Source organism: Schistosoma mansoni, chromosome 6, assembly GCF_000237925.1.
Source record: "Schistosoma mansoni strain Puerto Rico chromosome 6, complete genome".
Lineage (NCBI taxonomy): Eukaryota > Metazoa > Platyhelminthes > Trematoda > Strigeidida > Schistosomatidae > Schistosoma > Schistosoma mansoni.
The window spans coordinates 9,968,655-9,976,970 of record NC_031500.1 but is presented as its reverse complement, the minus strand read 5'-3'; the positions used below and the strand labels follow the sequence as shown (position 1 = coordinate 9,976,970).

The following is an 8,316-nucleotide window of genomic DNA, read 5'->3' as shown; positions in this document are numbered from 1 at the left end:
AAACAACATTATAAGGAATGGATAACTATCGGTACTCCAAATAAGAATGCCAGATGAACAAGTGCAAAAACTGTCAAGGCACAAGCCAAATTCACTGAAGTAAACAAACAAGTGAAGAGGAGCATCAGAACCGACAAACGTAAATATGTGGAAGATTTAGCGATGACAGCGGAAAAGGCTGCAAGAGTGGGAAACATGAGAAAATTGTATGATACAACAATGAAACTCGCTGGAAATTGCACTAAACCAGAACGATCGGCGAAAATCAAGAAAGGCAGAACAGAGAGAACTGTTGCGCAGTATAGTCGTCTCTTAATTGATAGACGGATATCTCGTCTTCGCCATAGGTGATGTAAGTTTGCAAAAGTCAAACGAGCTTTTTGAATCCGTGCTGAGATTTCGTCAGACACCAACCCATTAGGGATGATCAGACTTCGAAGATATACATACTTAACAATACAAATATTAGCTTTAGTCAGATGGAACGGTGGAAAAATGTCAACAGTCAGACACCTAAGTACACTAGGTGGATCCCGGCAAAAGAGCTTGGTCGAGATATAGCAATATGTTATACGATATAAGAAAGCGTTTTCGATAACTTTCATTCCTCCTATGCTTATAACTTCACTCCACATTGGGTAGATACATTCATATCTAAACTGAAATGACTTCAAATCGATCAGAATATTCATTTGAGTGAAACAACATCGATTTCATCATAGAATATTATTGTTTTGAAGACATTTGACTGTCGAATGGTACTAACGGTTGATGAGAACTGTTCAATTTCTTTAACGCAACAGCAAAAAGCCCACTTGTAACACCTTAATGGCTTGTGATGCACTCTGGTAGTCCTCACACAATCCGCATCGCGATCATCAATCGAGGCAGGAGTGTTTCACTGCATTCTGTCACACCACTCAGTTCACTGGATCACACACATTCACTCACTCATGTGATCAAGTCAACAACACACCTCCTCCTCTCCGACCAGACGCTGACGTCGACGAGTGAATGCCTCTTGTGAATAGCACGATCAACAACTTGTAGGATATTGTCGCATCGAGTCAGAATGATGATTCCAGATCGTTGGACATGACATCTTGATGAATGGGAGTGGACCGATCCACTTATGAATCGGTGGGTGGAGTCAGACGATTCCAGCATTCCTCATGACACGAACGAATCACATCGGAGTGACACACCACTGGATATGACGATGCAATGAGACATCGAGTGTTCACCAACATCAGCTACCTATACACAGTAGAGGTGACCAGGCATGCGGATCGACATGTTCAGGTGGAGTGAGACACACTGCTCCTAACTGGTTCGGTGTACATGTGTTCAACTGACCAGAAATGTGTTACAATGTGTCAATGCGTCGACCATTGGTTGGTGTGTACGGGATGTGTGGTTGTGTGTGTGTTGGGGTGTTTGACGTTTGAATGTTTGTTTGTTGTAATGTGTGTGATGCAGTGTAGTGGTTTGAAGTGAGGATGAGTTGGCCAGCCCGGCTAGCTCAGTCGGTAGAGCATGAGACTCTTAATCTCAGGGTCGTGGGTTCGAGCCCCACGTCGGGCGTCGTTCGGTGAGGCAGTGCACCGTGTCTGCTAGATGCCGACTTTTGAACGACAACTCCAAACACCCTACTCTCTCCACACCCCACACCCACAAAATCACACACACACACACACGACACATCACCACTTCGTCAACCATCACCACCGATAGCAATCTGAATGCTGCACGGTGCACATGCCATTCGCACAAGCACAACCACGCATACAACAGACACACTATCATGTGGACAGATTGAGTCACATTCGACCATCTCCAACCACTCACAGTGCATCCATGTGGACATGACAGTCAGTCTGGCACTCGTTCTGTACCCACAACTCCACAGACGAACTCACCACCGAAACATACAAACAACTGCATGTAGACAGTGTGCACTCAAACATCTGCTTGTCTAAGCCCCCATCAACATGGTTGTTCGGTCTCCATCTATTCCAATCTCCCAATTCCACTTGTCTCACTGAACCACTTCCATACTGCCACGAATACTGACCACACCAACAATTCATTCACATGGAGAAATCACACACACTCGCATCTATTCAACACGTCAACAACCAACCAACCACCACACAACACAACACAACACCTCATCACATCACATCACGTCACATCACACAATCCGCATCGCGATCATCAATCGAGGCAGGAGTGTTTCACTGCATTCTGTCACACCACTCAATTCACTGGATCACACACATTCACTCACTCATGTGATCAAGTCAACAACACACCTCCTCCTCTCCGACCAGACGCTGACGTCGACGAGTGAATGCCTCTTGTGAATAGCACGATCAACAACTTGTAGGATATTGTCGCATCGAGTCAGAATGATGATTCCAGATCGTTGGACATGACATCTTGATGAATGGGAGTGGACCGATCCACTTATGAATCGGTGGGTGGAGTCAGACGATTCCAGCATTCCTCATGACACGAACGAATCACATCGGAGTGACACACCACTGGATATGACGATGCAATGAGACATCGAGTGTTCACCAACATCAGCTACCTATACACAGTAGAGGTGACCAGGCATGCGGATCGACATGTTCAGGTGGAGTGAGACACACTGCTCCTAACTGGTTCGGTGTACATGTGTTCAACTGACCAGAAATGTGTTACAATGTGTCAATGCGTCGACCATTGGTTGGTGTGTACGGGATGTGTGGTTGTGTGTGTGTTGGGGTGTTTGACGTTTGAATGTTTGTTTGTTGTAATGTGTGTGATGCAGTGTAGTGGTTTGAAGTGAGGATGAGTTGGCCAGCCCGGCTAGCTCAGTCGGTAGAGCATGAGACTCTTAATCTCAGGGTCGTGGGTTCGAGCCCCACGTCGGGCGTCGTTCGGTGAGGCAGTGCACCGTGTCTGCTAGATGCCGACTTTTGAACGACAACTCCAAACACCCTACTCTCTCCACACCCCACACCCACAAAATCACACACACACACACACGACACATCACCACTTCGTCAACCATCGCCACCGATAGCAATCTGAATGCTGCACGGTGCACATGCCATTCGCACAAGCACAACCACGCATACAACAGACACACTATCATGTGGACAGATTGAGTCACATTCGACCATCTCCAACCACTCATAGTGCATCCATGTGGACATGACAGTCAGTCTGGCACTCGTTCTGTACCCACAACTCCACAGACGAACTCACCACCGAAACATACAAACAACTGCATGTAGACAGTGTGCACTCAAACATCTGCTTGTCTAAGCCCCCATCAACATGGTTGTTCGGTCTCCATCTATTCCAATCTCCCAATTCCACTTGTCTCACTGAACCACTTCCATACTGCCACGAATACTGACCACACCAACAATTCATTCACATGGAGAAATCACACACACTCGCATCTATTCAACACGTCAACAACCAACCAACCAACCAACCAACCACCACACAACACCTCATCACATCACATCACGTCACATCACACAATCCGCATCGCGATCATCAATCGAGGCAGGAGTGTTTCACTGCATTCTGTCACACCACTCAATTCACTGGATCACACACATTCACTCACTCATGTGATCAAGTCAACAACACACCTCCTCCTCTCCGACCAGACGCTGACGTCGACGAGTGAATGCCTCTTGTGAATAGCACGATCAACAACTTGTAGGATATTGTCGCATCGAGTCAGAATGATGATTCCAGATCGTTGGACATGACATCTTGATGAATGGGAGTGGACCGATCCACTTATGAATCGGTGGGTGGAGTCAGACGATTCCAGCATTCCTCATGACACGAACGAATCACATCGGAGTGACACACCACTGGATATGACGATGCAATGAGACATCGAGTGTTCACCAACATCAGCTACCTATACACAGTAGAGGTGACCAGGCATGCGGATCGACATGTTCAGGTGGAGTGAGACACACTGCTCCTAACTGGTTCGGTGTACATGTGTTCAACTGACCAGAAATGTGTTACAATGTGTCAATGCGTCGACCATTGGTTGGTGTGTACGGGATGTGTGGTTGTGTGTGTGTTGGGGTGTTTGACGTTTGAATGTTTGTTTGTTGTAATGTGTGTGATGCAGTGTAGTGGTTTGAAGTGAGGATGAGTTGGCCAGCCCGGCTAGCTCAGTCGGTAGAGCATGAGACTCTTAATCTCAGGGTCGTGGGTTCGAGCCCCACGTCGGGCGTCGTTCGGTGAGGCAGTGCACCGTGTCTGCTAGATGCCGACTTTTGAACGACAACTCCAAACACCCTACTCTCTCCACACCCCACACCCACAAAATCACACACACACACACACGACACATCACCACTTCGTCAACCATCACCACCGATAGCAATCTGAATGCTGCACGGTGCACATGCCATTCGCACAAGCACAACCACGCATACAACAGACACACTATCATGTGGACAGATTGAGTCACATTCGACCATCTCCAACCACTCACAGTGCATCCATGTGGACATGACAGTCAGTCTGGCACTCGTTCTGTACCCACAACTCCACAGACGAACTCACCACCGAAACATACAAACAACTGCATGTAGACAGTGTGCACTCAAACATCTGCTTGTCTAAGCCCCCATCAACATGGTTGTTCGGTCTCCATCTATTCCAATCTCCCAATTCCACTTGTCTCACTGAACCACTTCCATACTGCCACGAATACTGACCACACCAACAATTCATTCACATGGAGAAATCACACACACTCGCATCTATTCAACACGTCAACAACCAACCAACCAACCAACCAACCACCACACAACACAACACCACACAACACCTCATCACATCACATCACGTCACATCACACAATCCGCATCGCGATCATCAATCGAGGCAGGAGTGTTTCACTGCATTCTGTCACACCACTCAATTCACTGGATCACACACATTCACTCACTCATGTGATCAAGTCAACAACACACCTCCTCCTCTCCGACCAGACGCTGACGTCGACGAGTGAATGCCTCTTGTGAATAGCACGATCAACAACTTGTAGGATATTGTCGCATCGAGTCAGAATGATGATTCCAGATCGTTGGACATGACATCTTGATGAATGGGAGTGGACCGATCCACTTATGAATCGGTGGGTGGAGTCAGACGATTCCAGCATTCCTCATGACACGAACGAATCACATCGGAGTGACACACCACTGGATATGACGATGCAATGAGACATCGAGTGTTCACCAACATCAGCTACCTATACACAGTAGAGGTGACCAGGCATGCGGATCGACATGTTCAGGTGGAGTGAGACACACTGCTCCTAACTGGTTCGGTGTACATGTGTTCAACTGACCAGAAATGTGTTACAATGTGTCAATGCGTCGACCATTGGTTGGTGTGTACGGGATGTGTGGTTGTGTGTGTGTTGGGGTGTTTGACGTTTGAATGTTTGTTTGTTGTAATGTGTGTGATGCAGTGTAGTGGTTTGAAGTGAGGATGAGTTGGCCAGCCCGGCTAGCTCAGTCGGTAGAGCATGAGACTCTTAATCTCAGGGTCGTGGGTTCGAGCCCCACGTCGGGCGTCGTTCGGTGAGGCAGTGCACCGTGTCTGCTAGATGCCGACTTTTGAACGACAACTCCAAACACCCTACTCTCTCCACACCCCACACCCACAAAATCACACACACACACACGACACATCACCACTTCGTCAACCATCGCCACCGATAGCAATCTGAATGCTGCACGGTGCACATGCCATTCGCACAAGCACAACCACGCATACAACAGACACACTATCATGTGGACAGATTGAGTCACATTCGACCATCTCCAACCACTCACAGTGCATCCATGTGGACATGACAGTCAGTCTGGCACTCGTTCTGTACCCACAACTCCACAGACGAACTCACCACCGAAACATACAAACAACTGCATGTAGACAGTGTGCACTCAAACATCTGCTTGTCTAAGCCCCCATCAACATGGTTGTTCGGTCTCCATCTATTCCAATCTCCCAATTCCACTTGTCTCACTGAACCACTTCCATACTGCCACGAATACTGACCACACCAACAATTCATTCACATGGAGAAATCACACACACTCGCATCTATTCAACACGTCAACAACCAACCAACCAACCAACCACCACACAACACCTCATCACATCACATCACGTCACATCACACAATCCGCATCGCGATCATCAATCGAGGCAGGAGTGTTTCACTGCATTCTGTCACACCACTCAATTCACTGGATCACACACATTCACTCACTCATGTGATCAAGTCAACAACACACCTCCTCCTCTCCGACCAGACGCTGACGTCGACGAGTGAATGCCTCTTGTGAATAGCACGATCAACAACTTGTAGGATATTGTCGCATCGAGTCAGAATGATGATTCCAGATCGTTGGACATGACATCTTGATGAATGGGAGTGGACCGATCCACTTATGAATCGGTGGGTGGAGTCAGACGATTCCAGCATTCCTCATGACACGAACGAATCACATCGGAGTGACACACCACTGGATATGACGATGCAATGAGACATCGAGTGTTCACCAACATCAGCTACCTATACACAGTAGAGGTGACCAGGCATGCGGATCGACATGTTCAGGTGGAGTGAGACACACTGCTCCTAACTGGTTCGGTGTACATGTGTTCAACTGACCAGAAATGTGTTACAATGTGTCAATGCGTCGACCATTGGTTGGTGTGTACGGGATGTGTGGTTGTGTGTGTGTTGGGGTGTTTGACGTTTGAATGTTTGTTTGTTGTAATGTGTGTGATGCAGTGTAGTGGTTTGAAGTGAGGATGAGTTGGCCAGCCCGGCTAGCTCAGTCGGTAGAGCATGAGACTCTTAATCTCAGGGTCGTGGGTTCGAGCCCCACGTCGGGCGTCGTTCGGTGAGGCAGTGCACCGTGTCTGCTAGATGCCGACTTTTGAACGACAACTCCAAACACCCTACTCTCTCCACACCCCACACCCACAAAATCACACACACACACACACGACACATCACCACTTCGTCAACCATCGCCACCGATAGCAATCTGAATGCTGCACGGTGCACATGCCATTCGCACAAGCACAACCACGCATACAACAGACACACTATCATGTGGACAGATTGAGTCACATTCGACCATCTCCAACCACTCACAGTGCATCCATGTGGACATGACAGTCAGTCTGGCACTCGTTCTGTACCCACAACTCCACAGACGAACTCACCACCGAAACATACAAACAACTGCATGTAGACAGTGTGCACTCAAACATCTGCTTGTCTAAGCCCCCATCAACATGGTTGTTCGGTCTCCATCTATTCCAATCTCCCAATTCCACTTGTCTCACTGAACCACTTCCATACTGCCACGAATACTGACCACACCAACAATTCATTCACATGGAGAAATCACACACACTCGCATCTATTCAACACGTCAACAACCAACCAACCAACCAACCACCACACAACACAACACCACACAACACCTCATCACATCACATCACGTCACATCACACAATCCGCATCGCGATCATCAATCGAGGCAGGAGTGTTTCACTGCATTCTGTCACACCACTCAGTTCACTGGATCACACACATTCACTCACTCATGTGATCAAGTCAACAACACACCTCCTCCTCTCCGACCAGACGCTGACGTCGACGAGTGAATGCCTCTTGTGAATAGCACGATCAACAACTTGTAGGATATTGTCGCATCGAGTCAGAATGATGATTCCAGATCGTTGGACATGACATCTTGATGAATGGGAGTGGACCGATCCACTTATGAATCGGTGGGTGGAGTCAGACGATTCCAGCATTCCTCATGACACGAACGAATCACATCGGAGTGACACACCACTGGATATGACGATGCAATGAGACATCGAGTGTTCACCAACATCAGCTACCCATACACAGTAGAGGTGACCAGGCATGCGGATCGACATGTTCAGGTGGAGTGAGACACACTGCTCCTAACTGGTTCGGTGTACATGTGTTCAACTGACCAGAAATGTGTTACAATGTGTCAATGCGTCGACCATTGGTTGGTGTGTACGGGATGTGTGGTTGTGTGTGTGTTGGGGTGTTTGACGTTTGAATGTTTGTTTGTTGTAATGTGTGTGATGCAGTGTAGTGGTTTGAAGTGAGGATGAGTTGGCCAGCCCGGCTAGCTCAGTCGGTAGAGCATGAGACTCTTAATCTCAGGGTCGTGGGTTCGAGCCCCACGTCGGGCGTCGTTCGGT

General features: G+C 47.9%; 1 non-coding gene across 1 annotated transcript; it reads left to right on the top strand.

Annotated features, from left to right (window-relative positions):
- The first annotated feature begins 4,191 nt into the window (after positions 1-4,191).
- Smp_tRNA_02073_Lys_CTT.1.1 lies at positions 4,192-4,263 on the top strand. Its single transcript has one exon. It is a non-coding gene (tRNA).
- The last annotated feature ends 4,053 nt before the right edge of the window (positions 4,264-8,316 follow it).